Source organism: Convolutriloba macropyga, chromosome 3 (assembly GCF_964194025.1).
Source record: "Convolutriloba macropyga chromosome 3, txConMacr16.3, whole genome shotgun sequence".
NCBI lineage: Eukaryota > Metazoa > Xenacoelomorpha > Acoela > Convolutidae > Convolutriloba > Convolutriloba macropyga.
In genome coordinates this window covers 66,358,429-66,379,480 of record NC_134470.1, presented here as the reverse complement: position 1 = coordinate 66,379,480, position 21,052 = coordinate 66,358,429, and the positions used below count along the sequence as shown (strand labels likewise).

Sequence of the window (21,052 nt, the reverse complement as noted above, 5' to 3'; positions counted from 1 at the left end):
TAAAAGCAGGACATTTCCTGACGTACAATTCAAAGAAATTCTATCACCAAACGAAACACTAGACCTAGAACGGACTAAGAGTTAATTGGTACAACCATTTCCAAAAAATAAGATAAATAAAACAGTAACTCAAAGTTAAAAATCCGCATGTGGACAAAAAACCACTAGCTAGAAAAGGAACTTTGGTTCAAAACAAAAAATCTAGAACTAGAATCAACTATGAATGGATTGGAAAAACCATTAAGAAAAAATCCGATCCAACAAATCGGAAAAAAAACAGTAAAAAATGAAGAGAAATTGCCGCACACGAACAAAAAATCACTAGCGAGAAAGCGAATTTTTGTTCAAACACCGTTTTCTCACTCTACTTTAAAACTCGAGTGCAAAAATTTCACGGCGAAAACCACTCGCTTTTTCGCTCCACTTCCTGCCTCCGCGCAACCAAAAATCACTACTCCAAATTGACTTCAAAAATCAAAAAAAAGGGTGAACAGATCTTAATAAAAGACAGCGCCCTAATACAAATCAAATTCTTTGAATTGTAACAACAAAGAGAAGGCAAACAACAACCTCTCCACTATCACAGATACCAGTGATATAAAATTTCGGATCTGTCACGCTGTACCCGTTATTTCGATTTGATAAAAAGTAAAACTCTAAAAACAACAAGAGATCTAAAATATTAAAACAAAAAACTTCAAGAAAACCGAAAACATTGAAAACAATTACCTCAAGCATGCGCCTAAACAAAATGATGACAAACTGAGCCAAATGATGCATATCGCAAAAGTATGATCATAGTCAGACAAATTGAACTCCGTTTTGAATGGAAACACAAACTGTTGAATGAAATAAAAAAAAAACAGCTTCCTAACAAAATTTCACTTCTTGTTCAAGAATTAACCAGCTTCCTGATCAAAAAATGGCAAATACGGAATATACAATGCAGCAATTAAAATTGTCGCGTACGAGTAAAAAATGTTATCAACTCCAACCACGAAATCCTGAATAATTGCGCATTAGAGAAATAGCACCAGACAAAACCTGAATTAAACAAACTGACTTGTAATTCACTACAAAGCAGATAGGACCTGCCCTTAATGAGGCTAAGTACCAAGTCGACAAAAGAACAAAAAGGGCACAGTTCAAAAATCCTCTGAATTATTTTTCACCAAATAACATCAAAAGTCATAACAACCATCAATTCAAAACCTAAAAACACTAAAACCTAAAACCTAACAACATATACAAGCAACACTCAGAATTTCACAAATGATTTGCAAAAAGCTTTGCAGCCGTTAAAACCATGAGCAATTCAGCGATTATGTATGTTCAGGTGAGCCGTATTTGAACATCCACAGGCCTGCCTTTTCAAAGGGGTAAAGTGAAAACACAACCACAAAAATTCATTAGTATCAAAAGCTCAAACTTAAGAATGAAAAATCACAAGGTCAAAGTAATGAAATGCTCGTTCGAAATACAAAACTAGAGGAGATTAATGCCTGCATCACAAGAAACTGATGAGACTTCTCATTATGGAGACTAAGTAACAAGTTGCAAACAAGAATCAAAAGCAGAGCTCGAAATTCCATTGATATTTTTGAAAAAAAATACAATCATCAAAACTGTTAGTTATCAACTAAAAAAATAAAACAAAATAACTTAAATCTCAAATAGGAAGCCACAGAGACCTGTGCAGGTAGATACCGAAAAACCTACTAAAATTTACAATCAGACTGTTGAATCCCAGAAACTGTTGAATGAACTAAAAAACTACCTTCCTAACAAAATTTAACTTGTTCAAGATTTAATCAGCTTCTTGATGAAATGGCAAATACGGAACATACAAAGCAGCAATTAAAATTTTCGCGTACGAGTAAAAAATGTTATCAACTCAAACCACGAAATCTTGAATAATTCCGCATTAGAGAAATAGCACCAGATAAAACCTGAATTAAACAAACTAACTTGTAATTCACTACAAAGCAGATAGGACCTGCCCTTAAGGAGGCTAAGTACCAAGTCGACAAAAGAAAAAATGGGGCACAGTTCAAAAATCCTCTGAAATATTTTTACCAAATAACCTCAAAAGTCAACAACAATCAACTTCAAACGTAAAAACACTAGGTAGATTCACATGCGAATCCTTAGGCAGCCAATGGTAAATGCCATTAGTCAAACCAATTGAAAAGACAACAAATTCTTTTACAAAATAACAAATACAAGCAACACTCAGAATTTCACAAATAATTTGCAAAAAAGTTTTGCAGCCGTTAAAACCATGAGCAATTCAGCGATTATATATGGTCAAGTGAGCCGTATTAGAACATCCAAAGGCCTGCATTTTTAAAGGGGCAAAGTTAAAAGACAACAAATATTCATCAGTATCAAAAGCTCAAACTTATGAAAACTCACAAGGTCAAAGTAATGAAATGATCGCTCGAAATACAAAACTAGAGGAGATTAATGCCTGCATCAAAAGAAACTGATGAGACTTCTCATTATGGAGACTAAGTAACAAGTTGCAAACAAGAATCAAAAGCAGAGCTCGAAATTCCATTGATATTTTTGAAAAAAAATACAATCATCAAAACTGTTAGTTATCAACTAAAAAAATAAAACAAAATAACTTAAATCTCAAATAGGAAGCCACAGAGACCTGTGCAGGTAGATACCGAAAAACCTACTAAAATTTACAATCAGACTGTTGAATCCCAGAAACTGTTGAATGAACTAAAAAACTACCTTCCTAACAAAATTTAACTTGTTCAAGATTTAATCAGCTTCTTGATGAAATGGCAAATACGGAATATACAAAGCAGCAATTAAAATTTTCGCGTACGAGTAAAAAATGTTATCAACTCAAACCACGAAATCTTGAATAATTCCGCATTAGAGAAATAGCACCAGATAAAACCTGAATTAAACAAACTAACTTGTAATTCACTACAAAGCAGATAGGACCTGCCCTTAAGGAGGCTAAGTACCAAGTCGACAAAAGAACAAAAAGGGCACAGTTCAAAAATCCTCTGAATTATTTTTCACCAAATAACATCAAAAGTCATAACAACCATCAATTCAAAACCTAAAAACACTAAAACCTAAAACCTAACAACATATACAAGCAACACTCAGAATTTCACAAAGTGAAAAAAACCACTTTTTTGGCTTTTTAAAGGGGCAAAGTGAAAACAACCATAAAAATTCATTAGCATCACAAGCTCAAAATTATGAATGAAAAATCACAAGGCCAAAGTAATGAAATGATCGGTCGAAATACAAAACTAGAGGAGATTAATGCCTGCATCAAAAGAAACTGATGAGACTTCTCATTATTGAGACTAAGTAACAAGTTGCAAAAAAGAACCAAAAGCAGAGCTCAAATTCCATTGATATTTTTGAAAAAAAAATACAATCATCAAAACTGTTAGTTATCAACTTAAAAAATAAAACAAAATAACTTAAATCTCAAATAGGAACTAATGTAAGGTACTAACGTAAGGTACTAACAAATAAGGTACTAATGTACGTTATGGGCCACTAGTGAAACATAATAATAATTGAGCACTTGTTTATCCCGTTTTGAAAGATCAAAGTCAGAGAAAATGTGTAAAAACGTATTACAAAAAAAGACAGAGCACCAATACAATCCAATCCTTTTTTAGTAAAAACCAAGAAAAACAAAGATCTCGAAGAACTTAAAAAACCGAGAACACGCCAAAAATAGCCCCAGCAATCGCTTTGCGGCTAAATCACCTTAACCTTTTAGTTTTTTAATGAAATTTTCTTAACAAACACAGACAACACAACTCAAGATTAAATGCAAATAAGATTTTTATGCCCAAAAAAAGAACAACCAAAAAGATTTTAAATATCATGAACAGAAATTCAAGGATTTCAGATGTAATAACTATGAGCAGTAGAGTAACCCAATTTCAAGCCTTAAAAAGTTTCATCCGATCCAACAAACCGGAAAAAACCAGTAAAAAATGAATAGAAATTGCCGCACACGAACAAAAAATCACTAGCGAGAAAGCGAATTTTTGTTCAAACACCGTTTTCTCACTCTACTTTAAAATTAGAGTGCAAAAATTTTACGGCGCAAAACCACTCGCTTTTTCGCTCCACTTCCTGCCTCCGCGTAACCAAAAATCACTACTCCAATTTGACTTCAAAAATAAAAAAAAAGTGAACAGATCTTAATAAAAGACAGCGCCCTAATACAAATCAAATTATTTGAATTGTAAAAACAAAGAGAAGGCAAACAACAACCTCTCCACTATCACAGATATCAGTGATATAAAATTTCGGATCTGTCACGCTGTACCCGTTATTTCGATTTAACTCTAAAAACAACAAGAGATCTAAAATATTAAAACAAAAAACTTCAAGAAAACCGAAAACATTGAAAACCATTACCTCAAGCATGCGCCTAAATAAAATGATGACTAACTGAGCCAAATGATGCATATCGCAAAAGTATGATCATAGTCAGACAAATTGAACTCCGTTTTGAATGGAAAGCAACGAAAAAAGACAAACTGTTGAATGAAATAAAAAAAACAGCTTCCTAACAAAATTTCACTTCTTGTTCAAGAATTAACCAGCTTCCTGATCAAAAAATGGTAAATACGGAATATACAATGCAGCAATTAAAATTGTCGCGTACGAGTAAATAAATGTTATCAACTAAAACCACGAAATCCTGAATAATTCCGCATTAGAGAAATAGCACCAGACAAAACCTGAAATAAACAAACTGACTTGTAATTCACTACAAAGCAGATAGGACCTGCCCTTAATGAGGCTAAGTACCCAGTCGACAAAAGAACAAAAAGGGCACAGTTCAAAAACCCTCTGAATTATTTTTCACCAAAAAACATCAAAAGTCATAACAACCATCACTTTAAAACCTAAAAACGCTTAAACCTAAAACCTAACAACAAATACAAGCAACACTCAGAATTTCACAAATGAATTGCAAAAAGTTTTGCAGCCGTTAAAACCATGAGCAAATCAGCGATTATGTATGTTCACGTGAGCCGTATTTGAACATCCACAGGCCTGCCTTTTCAAAGGGGCAAAGTGAAAACACAACCACAAAAATTCATTAGTATCAAAAGCTCAAACTTATGGATGAAAAATCACAAGGTCACAGTAGTGAAATGATCGGTCGAAATACAAAACTAGAGGAGATTAATGCCTGCATCAAAAGAAACTGATGAGACTTCTCATTATTGAGACCAAGTAACAAGTTGCAAAAAAAGAACCAAAAGCAGAGCTCGAAATTCCATTGATATTTTTGAAAAAAAAAAATACAATCATCAAAACTGTTAGTTATCAACTAAAAAAATAAAACAAAATAACTTAAATCTCAAATAGGAAGCCACAGAGACCTGTGCAGGTAGATACCGAAAAATCTACTAAAATTTACAATCAGACCCAGAAACTTGAATGAACTAAAAAACTAGCTTCCTAACAAAATTTAACTTGTTCAAGATTTAATCAGCTTCTTGATGAAATGGCGAATACGGAATATACAAAGCAGCAATTAAAATTTTCGCGTACTAACTGAGCCAAATGATGCATATCGCAAAAGTATGATCATAGTCAGACAAATTGAACTCCGTTTTGAATGGAAAGCAACGAAAAAAGACAAACTGTTGAATGAAATAAAAAAAAACAGCTTCCTAACAAAATTTCACTTCTTGTTCAAGAATTAACCAGCTTCCTGATCAAAAAATGGTAAATACGGAATATACAATGCAGCAATTAAAATTGTCGCGTACGAGTAAAAAAATGTTATCAACTAAAACCACGAAATCCTGAATAATTCCGCATTAGAGAAATAGCACCAGACAAAACCTGAAATAAACAAACTGACTTGTAATTCACTACAAAGCAGATAGGACCTGCCCTTAATGAGGCTAAGTACCCAGTCGACAAAAGAACAAAAAGGGCACAGTTCAAAAACCCTCTGAATTATTTTTCACCAAAAAACATCAAAAGTCATAACAACCATCACTTTAAAACCTAAAAACGCTTAAACCTAAAACCTAACAACAAATACAAGCAACACTCAGAATTTCACAAATGAATTGCAAAAAGTTTTGCAGCCGTTAAAACCATGAGCAATTCAGCGATTTTGTATGTTCACGTGAGCCGTATTTGAACATCCACAGGCCTGCCTTTTCAAAGGGGCAAAGTGAAAACACAACCACAAAAATTCATTAGTATCAAAAGCTCAAACTTATGGATGAAAAATCACAAGGTCACAGTAGTGAAATGATCGGTCGAAATACAAAACTAGAGGAGATTAATGCCTGCATCAAAAGAAACTGATGAGACTTCTCATTATTGAGACCAAGTAACAAGTTGCAAAAAAAGAACCAAAAGCAGAGCTCGAAATTCCATTGATATTTTTGAAAAAAAAATACAATCATCAAAACTGTTAGTTATCAACTAAAAAAATAAAACAAAATAACTTAAATCTCAAATAGGAAGCCACAGAGACCTGTGCAGGTAGATACCGAAAAATCTACTAAAATTTACAATCAGACCCAGAAACTTGAATGAACTAAAAAACTAGCTTCCTAACAAAATTTAAATTGTTCAAGATTTAATCAGCTTCTTGATGAAATGGCGAATACGGAATATACAAAGCAGCAATTAAAATTTTCGCGTACGAGTAAAAAATGTTATCAACTCAAACCACGAAAGCTTGAATAATTCCGCATTAGAGAAATAGCACCAGATAAAACCTGAATTAAACAAACTAACTTGTAATTCACTACAAAGCAGATAGGACCTGCCCTTAAGGAGGCTAAGTACCAAGTCGACAAAAGAACAAATGGGGCACAGTTCAAAAATCCTCTGAATTATTTTTACCAAATAATCTCAAAGTCAACAACCATCAACTTCAAACGTAAAAACACTAGGTAGATTCACATGCGAATCCTTAGGCAGCCAATGGTAAATGCCATTAGTCAACCCAATTGAAAAGACAACAAATTCTTTAACAAAATAACAGCAAATACAAGTAACACTCAGAATTTCACAAATAATTTGCAAAAAGTTTGGCAGCCGTTAAAACCATGAGCAATTCAGCGATTATGTATGTTCACGTGACCGTATTTGAACATCAACAGGCCTGCCTTTTTAAAGGGGCAAAGTGAAAACAACCATAAAAATTCATCAGCATCACAAGCTCAAAATTATGAATGAAAAATCACAAGGCCAAAGTAATGAAATGATCGGTCGAAATACAAAACTAGAGGAGATTAATGCCTGCATCAAAAGAAACTGATGAGACTTCTCATTATGGAGACTAAGTAACAAGTTGCAAACAAGAATCAAAAGCAGAGCTCGAAATTCCATTGATATTTTTGAAAAAAAAACAATCATCAAAACTGTTAGTTATCAACTAAAAAAATAAAACAAAATAACTTAAATCTCAAATAGGAACTAATGTAAGGTACTAACGTAAGGTACTAACAAATAAGGTACTAATGTACGTTATGGGCCACTAGTGAAACATAATAATAATTGAGCACTTGTTTATCCCGTTTTGAAAGATCAAAGTCAGAGAAAATGTGTAAAAACGTATTACAAAAAAAGACAGAGCACCAATACAATCCAATCCTTTTTTAGTAAAAACCAAGAAAAACAAAGATCTCGAAGAACTTAAAAAACCGAGAACACGCCAAAAATAGCCCCAGCAATCGCTTTGCGGCTAAATCACCTTAACCTTTTAGTTTTTTAATGAAATTTTCTTAACAAACACAGACAACACAACTCAAGATTAAATGCAAATAAGATTTTTATGCCCAAAAAAAGAACAACCAAAAAGATTTTAAATATCATGAACAGAAATTCAAGGATTTCAGATGTAATAACTATGAGCAGTAGAGTAACCCAATTTCAAGCCTTAAAAAGTTTCATCCGATCCAACAAATCGGAAAAAACCAGTAAAAAATGAATAGAAATTGCCGCACACGAACAAAAAATCACTAGCGAGAAAGCGAATTTTTGTTCAAACACCGTTTTCTCACGCTACTTTAAAATTAGAGTGCAAAAATTTTACGGCGCAAAACCACTCGCTTTTTCGCTCCACTTCCTGCCTCCGCGTAACCAAAAATCACTACTCCAATTTGACTTCAAAAATAAAAAAAAGTGAACAGATCTTAATAAAAGACAGCGCCCTAATACAAATCAAATTATTTGAATTGTAAAAACAAAGAGAAGGCAAACAACAACCTCTCCACTATCACAGATATCAGTGATATAAAATTTCGGATCTGTCACGCTGTACCCGTTATTTCGATTTGATAAAAAGTAAAACTCTAAAAACAACAAGAGATCTAAAATATTAAAAGAAAAAACTTCAAGAAAACCGAAAACATTGAAAACAATTACCTCAAGCATGCGCCTAAATAAAATGATGACTAACTGAGCCAAATGATGCATATCGCAAAAGTATGATCATAGTCAGACAAATTGAACTCCGTTTTGAATGGAAAGCAACGAAAAAAGACAGAAACTGTTGAATGAAATAAAAAAAACAGCTTCCTAACAAAATTTCACTTCTTGTTCAAGAATTAAACAGCTTCCTGATCAAAAAATGGTAAATACGGAATATACAACGCAGCAATTAAAATTGTCAGGTTCGAGTAAAAAAATGTTATCAACTAAAACCACGAAATCCTGAATAATTCCGCATTAGAGAAATAGCACCAGACAAAACCTGAAATAAACAAACTGACTTGTAATTCACTACAAAGCAGATAGGACCTGCCCTTAATGAGGCTAAGTACCCAGTCGACAAAAGAACACAAAGGGCAGTTCAAAAATCCTCTGAATTATTTTTCACCAAAAAACATCAAAAGTCATAACAACCATCACTTTAAAACCTAAAAACACTAAAACCTAAAACCTAACAACAAATACAAGCAACACTCAGAATTTCACAAATGAATTGCAAAAAGTTTTGCAGCCGTTAAAACCATGAGCAATTCAGCGATTATGTATGTTCACGTGAGCCGTATTTGAACATCCACAGGCCTGCCTTTTCAAAGGGGCAAAGTGAAAACACAACCACAAAAATTCATTAGTATCAAAAGCTCAAACTTATGGATGAAAAATCACAAGGTCAAAGTAATGAAATGATTGGTCTAAATACAAAACTAGAGGAGATTAATGCCTGCATCAAAAGAAACTGATGAGACTTCTCATTATTGAGACTAAGTAACAAGTTGCAAAAAAAAGAACCAAAAGCAGAGCTCGAAATTCCATTGATATTTTTGAAAAAAAAATACAATCATCAAAACTGTTAGTTATCAACTAAAAAAATAAAACAAAATAACTTAAATCTCAAATAGGAAGCCACAGAGACCTGTGCAGGTAGATACCGAAAAATCTACTAAAATTTACAATCAGACCCAGAAACTTGAATGAAGTAAAAAACTAGCTTCCTAACAAAATTTAACTTGTTCAAGATTTAATCAGCTTCTTGATGAAATGGCGAATACGGAATATACAAAGCAGCAATTAAAATTTTCGCGTACGAGTAAAAAATGTTATCAACTCAAACCACGAAATCTTGAATAATTCCGCATTAGAGAAATAGCACCAGATAAAACCTGAATTAAACAAACTAACTTGTAATTCACTACAAAGCAGATAGGACCTGCCCTTAAGGAGGCTAAGTACCAAGTCGACAAAAGAACAAATGGCGCACAGTTCAAAAATCCTCTGAATTATTTTTACCAAATAATCTCAAAAGTCAACAACCATCAACTTCAAACGTAAAAACACTAGCTAGATTCACATGCGAATCCTTAGGCAGCCAATGGTAAATGCCATTAGTCAAACCAATTGAAAAGACAACAAATTCTTTAACAAAAAAACAGCAAATAAAAGTAACACTCAGAAATTCACAAATAATTTGCAAGAAGTTTTGCAGGCGTTAAAGCCATGAGCAATTCAGCGATTATGTATGTTCACGTGAGCCGTATTTGAACATCCACAGGCCTGCCTTTTTAAAGGGGCGAAGTGAAAACACCCACAAAAATTCATCAGTATCAAAAGCTCAAAATTATGAATGAAAAATCACAAGGTCAAAGTAATGAAATGATCGGACGAAATACAAAACTAGAGGAGATTAATGCCTTCATCAAAAGAAACTTATGAGACTTCTCATTATTGAGACTAAGTAACAAGTTGCAAAAAAAGAACCAAAAGCAAAGCTCGAAATTCCATTGATATTTTGAGAAAAAAATACAATCATTAAAACTGTTAGTTATCAACTAAAAAAATAAAACAAAATAACTTAAATCTCAAATAGGAAGCCACAGAGACCTGTGCAGGTAGATACCGAAAAATCGACTAATATTTACAATCAGACCCAGAAACTGTTGAATGAACTAAAGAACCAGCTTCCTAACAAAATTTAACTTGTTCAATATTTAATCAGCTTCTTGATGACATGGCGAATACGGAATATACAAAGCAGCAATTAAAATTGTCGCGTACGAGTAAAAAAATTTAACTCAAACCACAAAATCCTGAATAATTCCGCATTAGAGAAATAGCACCAGATAAAACCTGAATTGAACAAACTAACTTGTAATTCACTACAAAGCAGATATGACCTGCCCTTAATGAGGCTAAGTACCCAGTCGACAAAAGAACACAAAGGGCACAGTTCAAAAATCCTCTGAATTATTTTTCACCAAAAAACATCAAAAGTCATAACAACCATCACTTTAAAACCTAAAAACACTTAAACCTAAAACCTAACAACAAATACAAGCAACACTCAGAATTTCACAAATGAATTGCAAAAAGTTTTGCAGCCGTTAAAACCATGAGCAATTCAGCGATTATGTATGTTCACGTGAGCCGTATTTGAACATCCACAGGCCTGCCTTTTTAAAGGGGCGAAGTGAAAACACCCACAAAAATTCATCAGTATCAAAAGCTCAAACTTATGGATGAAAAATCACAAGGTCAAAGTAATGAAATGATTGGTCGAAATACAAAACTAGAGGAGATTAATGCCTGCATCAAAAGAAACTGATGAGACTTCTCATTATTGAGACTAAGTAACAAGTTGCAAAAAAAGAACCAAAAGCAGAGCTCGAAATTCCATTGATATTTTTGAAAAAAAAATACAATCATCAAAACTGTTAGTTATCAACTAAAAAAATAAAACAAAATAACTTAAATCTCAAATAGGAAGCCACAGAGACCTGTGCAGGTAGATACCGAAAAATCTACTAAAATTTACAATCAGACCCAGAAACTTGAATGAAGTAAAAAACTAGCTTCCTAACAAAATTTAACTTGTTCAAGATTTAATCAGCTTCTTGATGAAATGGCGAATACGGAATATACAAAGCAGCAATTAAAATTTTCGCGTACGAGTAAAAAATGTTATCAACTCAAACCACGAAATCTTGAATAATTCCGCATTAGAGAAATAGCACCAGACAAAACCTGAATTAAACAAACTGACTTGTAATTCACTACAAAGCAGATAGGACCTGCCCTTAATGAGGCTAAGTACCCAGTCGACAAAAGAACAAAAAGGGCACAGTTCAAAAACCCTCTGAATTATTTTTCACCAAAAAACATCAAAAGTCATAACAACCATCACTTTAAAACCTAAAAACACTTAAACCTAAAACCTAACAACAAATACAAGCAACACTCAGAATTTCACAAATGAATTGCAAAAAGTTTTGCAGCCGTTAAAACCATGAGCAATTCAGCGATTATGTATGTTCACGTGAGCCGTATTTGAACATCCACAGGCCTGCCTTTTCAAAGGGGCAAAGTGAAAACACAACCACAAAAATTCATTAGTATCAAAAGCTCAAACTTATGGATGAAAAATCACAAGGTCACAGTAATGAAATGATCGGTCGAAATACAAAACTAGAGGAGATTAATGCCTGCATCAAAAGAAACTGATGAGACTTCTCATTATTGAGACTAAGTAACAAGTTGCAAAAAAAGAACCAAAAGCAGAGCTCGAAATTCCATTGATATTTTTGAAAAAAAAATACAATCATCAAAACTGTTAGTTATCAACTAAAAAAATAAAACAAAATAACTTAAATCTCAAATAGGAAGCCACAGAGACCTGTGCAGGTAGATACCGAAAAATCTACTAAAATTTACAATCAGACCCAGAAACTTGAATGAAGTAAAAAACTAGCTTCCTAACAAAATTTAACTTGTTCAAGATTTAATCAGCTTCTTGATGAAATGGCGAATACGGAATATACAAAGCAGCAATTAAAATTTTCGCGTACGAGTAAAAAATGTTATCAACTCAAACCACGAAATCTTGAATAATTCCGCATTAGAGAAATAGCACCAGATAAAACCTGAATTAAACAAACTAACTTGTAATTCACTACAAAGCAGATAGGACCTGCCCTTAAGGAGGCTAAGTACCAAGTCGACAAAAGAACAAATGGGGCACAGTTCAAAAATCCTCTGAATTATTTTTACCAAATAATCTCAAAAGTCAACAACCATCAACTTCAAACGTAAAAACACTAGCTAGATTCACATGCGAATCCTTAGGCAGCCAATGGTAAATGCCATTAGTCAACCCAATTGAAAAGACAACAAATTCTTTAACAAAATAACAGCAAATAAAAGTAACACTCAGAAATTCACAAATAATTTGCAAGAAGTTTTGCAGGCGTTAAAGCCATGAGCAATTCAGCGATTATGTATGTTCACGTGAGCCGTATTTGAACATCCACAGGCCTGCCTTTTTAAAGGGGCGAAGTGAAAACACCCACAAAAATTCATCAGTATCAAAAGCTCAAAATTATGAATGAAAAATCACAAGGTCAAAGTAATGAAATGATCGGACGAAATACAAAACTAGAGGAGATTAATGCCTTCATCAAAAGAAACTTATGAGACTTCTCATTATTGAGACTAAGTAACAAGTTGCAAAAAAAAGAACCAAAAGCAAAGCTCGAAATTCCATTGATATTTTGAGAAAAAAATACAATCATTAAAACTGTTAGTTATCAACTAAAAAAATAAAACAAAATAACTTAAATCTCAAATAGGAAGCCACAGAGACCTGTGCAGGTAGATACCGAAAAATCGACTAATATTTACAATCAGACCCAGAAACTGTTGAATGAACTAAAGAACCAGCTTCCTAACAAAATTTAACTTGTTCAATATTTAATCAGCTTCTTGATGACATGGCGAATACGGAATATACAAAGCAGCAATTAAAATTGTCGCGTACGAGTAAAAAAATTTAACTCAAACCACAAAATCCTGAATAATTCCGCATTAGAGAAATAGCACCAGATAAAACCTGAATTGAACAAACTAACTTGTAATTCACTACAAAGCAGATATGACCTGCCCTTAATGAGGCTAAGTACCCAGTCGACAAAAGAACACAAAGGGCACAGTTCAAAAATCCTCTGAATTATTTTTCACCAAAAAACATCAAAAGTCATAACAACCATCACTTTAAAACCTAAAAACACTTAAACCTAAAACCTAACAACAAATACAAGCAACACTCAGAATTTCACAAATGAATTGCAAAAAGTTTTGCAGCCGTTAAAACCATGAGCAATTCAGCGATTATGTATGTTCACGTGAGCCGTATTTGAACATCCACAGGCCTGCCTTTTTAAAGGGGCGAAGTGAAAACACCCACAAAAATTCATCAGTATCAAAAGCTCAAACTTATGGATGAAAAATCACAAGGTCAAAGTAATGAAATGATTGGTCGAAATACAAAACTAGAGGAGATTAATGCCTGCATCAAAAGAAACTGATGAGACTTCTCATTATTGAGACTAAGTAACAAGTTGCAAAAAAAGAACCAAAAGCAGAGCTCGAAATTCCATTGATATTTTTGAAAAAAAAATACAATCATCAAAACTGTTAGTTATCAACTAAAAAATAAAACAAAATAACTTAAATCTCAAATAGGAAGCCACAGAGACCTGTGCAGGTAGATACCGAAAAATCTACTAAAATTTACAATCAGACCCAGAAACTTGAATGAAGTAAAAAACTAGCTTCCTAACAAAATTTAACATGTTCAAGATTTAATCAGCTTCTTGATGAAATGGCGAATACGGAATATACAAAGCAGCAATTAAAATTTTCGCGTACGAGTAAAAAATGTTATCAACTCAAACCACGAAATCTTGAATAATTCCGCATTAGAGAAATAGCACCAGACAAAACCTGAATTAAACAAACTGACTTGTAATTCACTACAAAGCAGATAGGACCTGCCCTTAATGAGGCTAAGTACCCAGTCGACAAAAGAACAAAAAGGGCACAGTTCAAAAACCCTCTGAATTATTTTTCACCAAAAAACATCAAAAGTCATAACAACCATCACTTTAAAACCTAAAAACACTTAAACCTAAAACCTAACAACAAATACAAGCAACACTCAGAATTTCACAAATGAATTGCAAAAAGTTTTGCAGCCGTTAAAACCATGAGCAATTCAGCGATTATGTATGTTCACGTGAGCCGTATTTGAGCATCCACAGGCCTGCCTTTTCAAAGGGGCAAAGTGAAAACACCACCACAAAAATTCATTAGTATCAAAAGCTCAAACTTATGGATGAAAAATCACAAGGTCACAGTAATGAAATGATCGGTCGAAATACAAAACTAGAGGAGATTAATGCCTGCATCAAAAGAAACTGATGAGACTTCTCATTATTGAGACTAAGTAACAAGTTGCAAAAAAAGAACCAAAAGCAGAGCTCGAAATTCCATTGATATTTTTGAAAAAAAAATACAATCATCAAAACTGTTAGTTATCAACTAAAAAAAAAAAATAACTTAAATCTCAAATAGGAAGCCACAGAGACCTGTGCAGGTAGATACCGAAAAATCTACTAAAATTTACAATCAGACCCAGAAACTTGATGAACTAAAAAACTAGCTTCCTAACAAAATTTAACTTGTTCAAGATTTAATCAGCTTCTTGATGAAATGGCGAATACGGAATATACAAAGCAGCAATTAAAATTTTCGCGTACGAGTGAAAAATGTTATCAACTCAAACCACGAAAGCTTGAATAATTCCGCATTAGAGAAACAGCACCAGATAAAACCTGAATTAAACAAACTAACTTGTAATTCACTACAAAGCAGATAGGACCTGCCCTTAAGGAGGCTAAGTACCAAGTCGACAAAAGAACAAATGGGGCACAGTTCAAAAATCCTCTGAAATATTTTTACCAAATAACCTCAAAAGTCAACAACAATCAACTTCAAACGTAAAAACACTAGGTAGATTCACGTGCGAATCCTTAGGCAGCCAATGGTAAATGCCATTAGTCAACCCAATTGAAAAGACAAATTCTTTAACAAAATAACAGCAAATAAAAGTAAAACTCAGAAATTCACAAATAATTTGCAAGAAGTTTTGCAGGCGTTAAAGCCATGAGCAATTCAGCGATTATTTATGTTCACGTGAGCCGTATTTGAACATCCACAGGCCTGCCTTTTTAAAGGGGCGAAGTGAAAACACGCACAAAAATTCATCAGTATCAAAAGCTCAAAATTATGAATGAAAAATCACAAGGTCAAAGTAATGAAATGATCGGACGAAATACAAAACTAGAGGAGATTAATGCCTTCATCAAAAGAAACTCATGAGACTTCTCATTATTGAGACTAAGTAACAAGTTGCAAAAAAAGAACCAAAAGCAAAGCTCGAAATTCCATTGATATTTTGAGAAAAAAAATGCAATCATTAAAACTGTTAGTTATCAACTAAAAAAATAAAACAAAATAACTTAAATCTCAAATAGGAAGCCACAGAGACCTGTGCAGGTAGATACCGAAAAATCGACTAATATTTACAATCAGACCCAGAAACTGTTGAATGAACTAAAGAACCAGCTTCCTAACAAAATTTAACTTGTTCAATACTTAATCAGCTTCTTGATGACATGGCGAATACGGAATATACGAAGCAGCAATTAAAATTGTCGCGTACGAGTAAAAAAATTTAACTCAAACCACAAAATCCTGAATAATTCCGCATTAGAGAAATAGCACCAGATAAAACCTGAATTGAACAAACTAACTTGTAATTCACTACAAAGCAGATAGAACCTGCCCTTAATGAGGCTAAGTACAAAGTCGACAAAAGAACAAAAGGGGCACAGTTCAAAAATCCTCTGAATTATTTTTACCAAATAACCTCGAAAGTCAACAACCATCACCATAAAACGTAAAAACGCTAGGTAGATTCACATGCGAATCCTTAGGCAGCCAATGGCAAATGCCATTAGTCAACCCAATCGAAAAGACAAATTCTTCAACAAAATAACAGCAAATACAAGTAACACTCATAAATTCACAAATAATTTGCAAGTTTTGCAGCCGTTAAAACCATGAGCAATTCAGCGATTATGTATGTTCACGTGAGCCGTATTCGAACATCCACAGGCCTGCCTTTTTAAAGGGGCAAAGTGAAAACACCAACAAAAATTCATCAGTATCAAAAGCTCAAAATTATGAATGAAAAATCACAAGGTCAAAGTAATGAAATGATCGGACGAACTACAAAACTAGAGGAGATTAATGCCTTCATCAAAAGAAACTGATGAGACTTCTCATTATTGAGACTAAGTAACAAGTTGCAAAAAAAGAACCAAAAGCAAAGCTCGAAATTCCATTGATATTTTGAAAAAAAAAATTCAATCATTAAAACTGATAGTTATCAACTAAAAAAAACAAAATAACTTAAATCTCAAATAGGAAGCCACAGAGACCTGTGCAGGTAGATACCGAAAAATCGATTAAAATTACAAAAGACCTAGAAACTGTTGAATGAACTAAAAAACCAGCTTCCTAACAAAATTTAACTTCTTGTTCAGGATTTAATCAGCTTCTTGATGAAAAAATGGCGAATACGGAATATACAAAGCAGCAATTAAAATTTTCGCGTACGAGTAAAAAAATTTATCAGCTCAAACCACGAAATCTTGAGTAATTCCGCATTAGAGAAATAGCACCAGATAAAACCTGAATTAAACAAACTAACTTGTATTTCACAAAGCAGATAGGACCTGCCCTTAATGAGGCTAAGTACCAAGTCGACAAAAGAACAAAAGGGGCACAGTTCAAAAATCCTCTGAATTATTTTTACCAAATAACCTCAAAAGTCAACAACCATCACCTTAAAACGTAAAAACACTAGGTAGATTCACATGCGAATCCTTAGGCAGCCAATGGTAAATGCCATCAGTCAACCCAATTGAAAAGACAACAAATTCTTTAACAAAATAACAGCAAATACAAGTAACACTCAGAATTTCACAAATAATTTGCAAAAAGTTTGGCAGCCGTTAAAACCATGAGCAATTCAGCGATTATGTATGTTCACGTGAGCCGTATTTGAACATCCACAGGCCTGCCTTTTTAAAGGGGCAAAGTGAAAACACCAACAAAAATTCATCAGTATCAAAAGCTCAAAATTATGAATGAAAAATCACAAGGTCAAAGTAATGAAATGATCGGACGAAATACAAAACTAGAGGAGATTAATGCCTTCATCAAAAGAAACTGGTGAGACTTTTCATTATTGAGACTAAGTAACAACTTGCAAAAAAGAACCAAAAATAAAGCTCGAAATTGCATTGATATTTTAAAAAAAATATACAATCATTAAAACTTAGTTATCACCTAAAAAAAATAAAACAAAATAACTTAAATCTCAAATAGGAAGCCACAGAGACCTGTGCAGGTAGATACCGAAAAATCAACTGAAATTTACAATCATACCCAGAACCTGTTGAATGAACTAAAAAACCAGCTTCCTAACAAAATTTAACTTCTTCAAGAATTAACCAGCTTTCTGATCGAAAAATGGCGAATACGGAATATACAATGCAGCAATTAAAATTGTCGCGTACGAGTAATAAAATGTTATCAACTCAAACCACGAAATCCTGAATAAGTCCGCATTAGAGAAATAGCACCAGACAAAACCTGAATTAATTAAAAAAACTTGTAACTACAAAGCAGATAGGACCTGCCCTTAATGAGGCTAAGCACCAAGTCGACAAAGGAACAAAAGGGGCACAGTTCAAAAATTCTCTGAATTATTTTAACCAAATAACTTCAAAAGTCAACAACCATCACCTTCAAACGTAAAAACACTAGGTAGATTCACGTGCGAATCCTTAGGCAGCCAATGGTAAATGTCATTAGTCAACCCAATTGAAGACAACAAATTCTTTTACAAAATAACAAATACAATCAAAACTCAGAATTTCACAAATAATGTGAAAAAAGCTTTGCAGCCGTTAAAACCATGAGCAATTCAGCGATTATGTATGTTCACGTGAGCCGTATTTGAAAATCCACAGGCCTGCCTTTTTAAAGGGGCAAAGTGAAAACACCCACAAAAATTCATCAGTATCAAAAGCTCAAAATTATGAATAAAAAATCACAAGGTCAAAGTAATGAAATGATCGGACGAAATACAAAACTAGAGGAGATTAATGCCTTCATCAAAAGAAACTGATAAGACTTCTCATTATTGAGACTAAGTAACAAGTTGCAAAAAAAGAGCCAAAAGCAAAGCTCGAAATTCCATTGATATTTTTGAAAAAAAAAATAATCATCAAAACTGTTAGTTATCAACTAAAATAAAACAAAATAACTTAAATCTCAAATAGGAAGCCACAGAGACCTGTGCAGGTAGATACCGAAAAATTGATTAAAATTACAATAAGACCCAGAAACTGTTGAATGAACTAAAAAACCAGCTTCCTAACAAAATTTAACTTCTTGTTCAGGATTTAATCAGCTTCTTGATGAAATGGCGAATACGGAATATACAAAGCAGCAATTAAAATTTTCGCGTACGAGTAAAAAAATTTATCAACTCAAACCACGAAATCTTGAGTAATTCCGCATTAGAGAAATAGCACCAGATAAAACCTGAATTAAACAAACTAACTTGTAATTCACTACAAAGCAGATAGGACCTGCCCTTAATGAGGCTAAGTACCAAATCGACAAAAAAAACAAAAGGTGTACAGTTCAAAAAGCCTCTGAATTATTTTTAACCAACTAACCTCAAAAGTCATAACAACCATCACCTTAAAGGCTGAAAACACTAGGTAGATTCACATGCGAATCCTTAGGCAGCCAATGGTAAATGCCATTAGTCAACTCAATTGAAAAGACTACAAAATTCTTTTACAAAAGAACAACAAATACAAGCAACTTTCAGAATTTCACAAATGATTAGCAAAAAGTTTTGCAGCCGTTAAAACCATGAGCAATTCAGCGATTATATATGTTCACGTGAGCCGTATTTGAACATCCACAGGCCTGCCTTTTTAAAGGGGCAAAGTGAAAACACAACCAAAATATTCATCAGTATCAAAAGCTCAAACTTTTGGATGAGAAATCACAAGATCAAAGTAATGAAAGGATCGGTCGAAATACAAAACAAGAGGAGATTAATGTCTGCATCAAAAGAAAGTGATGAGAATTCTCATTATTGAGACTGTAAGACGTTGCAAAAATAAGAACCAAAAGCAAAGCTCGACATTCCATTGATATTTTTGAAAACAAATACAATCATTAACACAGTTAGTTATCAACTGAAAAAATACAACAAGTTAATTTATATCTCAAATAGGAAGCCACTGAGACCTGTGCAGGTAGATACTGAAAAATCGACTAAAATTTACAACCAGACCCTAAAACCGCAAGCTATCCACTGAAACATTCATCATACAAGTTCATTATCTATGTGCTCAAATGGGCTTTCTTGTATCGCCGATGGGACCTGTCTTCGATGTCACAACGCGATAATAGACTAAAGAACCCCTAATACAGGCAAATAACAAAATATCAAAAATTTGATTAAAACTCTCAGTATCAAAACCATAAAACCATTACTTAACACATAAAACGCAACCAAATTAACTTTTGTTTCACTAGCAGGAGGAAAGGGCATGTCATCAATCAAACTCAGCTACAAGTTATAAAAAGTAAAAAAAGTTTGAAAAAGTAATAGAGTATAAAAAATCAATTATTTTTGCAAGCAGATAAAAATAAAGCTATAAAGGCCATTAGTTATCAACTTAAAGCATTGGATTTTATTTATACCTTTTCAAATGAGCAATTGCACCATTGATTATTGAGACTGAGCCCTGAGATTTAAAAATGAACAATGGATGCAGGCAAACCTCAAAACTCAAATTGACCAGAACACAATGTCGGAAAAAGACCAGGAGCATTTCTCTGAAAACGTAAAATTTGTTTATTGGGCCTCAATTGAACTTAAGTGGCATCTCTCTTTGACTGAACAACTTATATGAAAACTGACTTGTATCTAATTGGCAGAAGAAACAAAAGTTTTCTAAAGGATTAAAAATACAGTGTCCCTTCGCAATCCCAATTAGTTTGCGTCAATTATTAACTGTCTCTTAACTGACTATATCGATCCGTTAAAATAGACAGAAAAAATAAAACCAGTTGAGCATAAAAGTCCCCCTCACTAAGGTGGGATGAGGAACAATAAAAATACAGCATATAAATACTACTAAATAAAATAAAAACTGCAGTCTTAAAAATAGAAAGAGAAAGCGTATTAAATCGTTCTGATCTATTCCCCAGTCCTCAAGCTTCTTTTCTAAAAATTCCTATATTCAGCCCAAATTAATCGAGTAAAAATTACAAAAGGACAAGAACATCCATATATCGCATCAAAAACATCGAAATTTGAATATTACCGACTTACACCGGACAACCACTTAAGCAAGTTTATTTATTACTCATGGAAAAAAACTGCTTTAGCAAGGGGATCACCCAACGGTCTTTAAATGCTTTCTTTATGAGATAATTTTAACAAAGGATTTAAATTGAAATCAATTTCCATTACCCTTTTAGCGTTTCAACCATTTACAAAAATAAATCGTTTAAGTTAGGCTCCTTTAAACTCTGAATGAGAGCAAATTAATACACAACATACAAGGCAAGGTTGAGAAGC

At 33.3% G+C, this 21,052-nt stretch overlaps 2 protein-coding genes across 2 annotated transcripts in view; one reads left to right on the top strand and one right to left on the bottom strand.

The window, feature by feature from the left end:
* Positions 1-21,052, top strand: part of LOC142336375 (translationally-controlled tumor protein homolog) — a 318,382-nt gene that overhangs the window by 102,068 nt on the left and 195,262 nt on the right. The gene's annotated exons all lie outside the window — the stretch shown is intronic.
* LOC142336372 (uncharacterized) overlaps positions 1-21,052 on the bottom strand; it is a 91,450-nt gene that overhangs the window by 69,227 nt on the left and 1,171 nt on the right. The gene's annotated exons all lie outside the window — the stretch shown is intronic.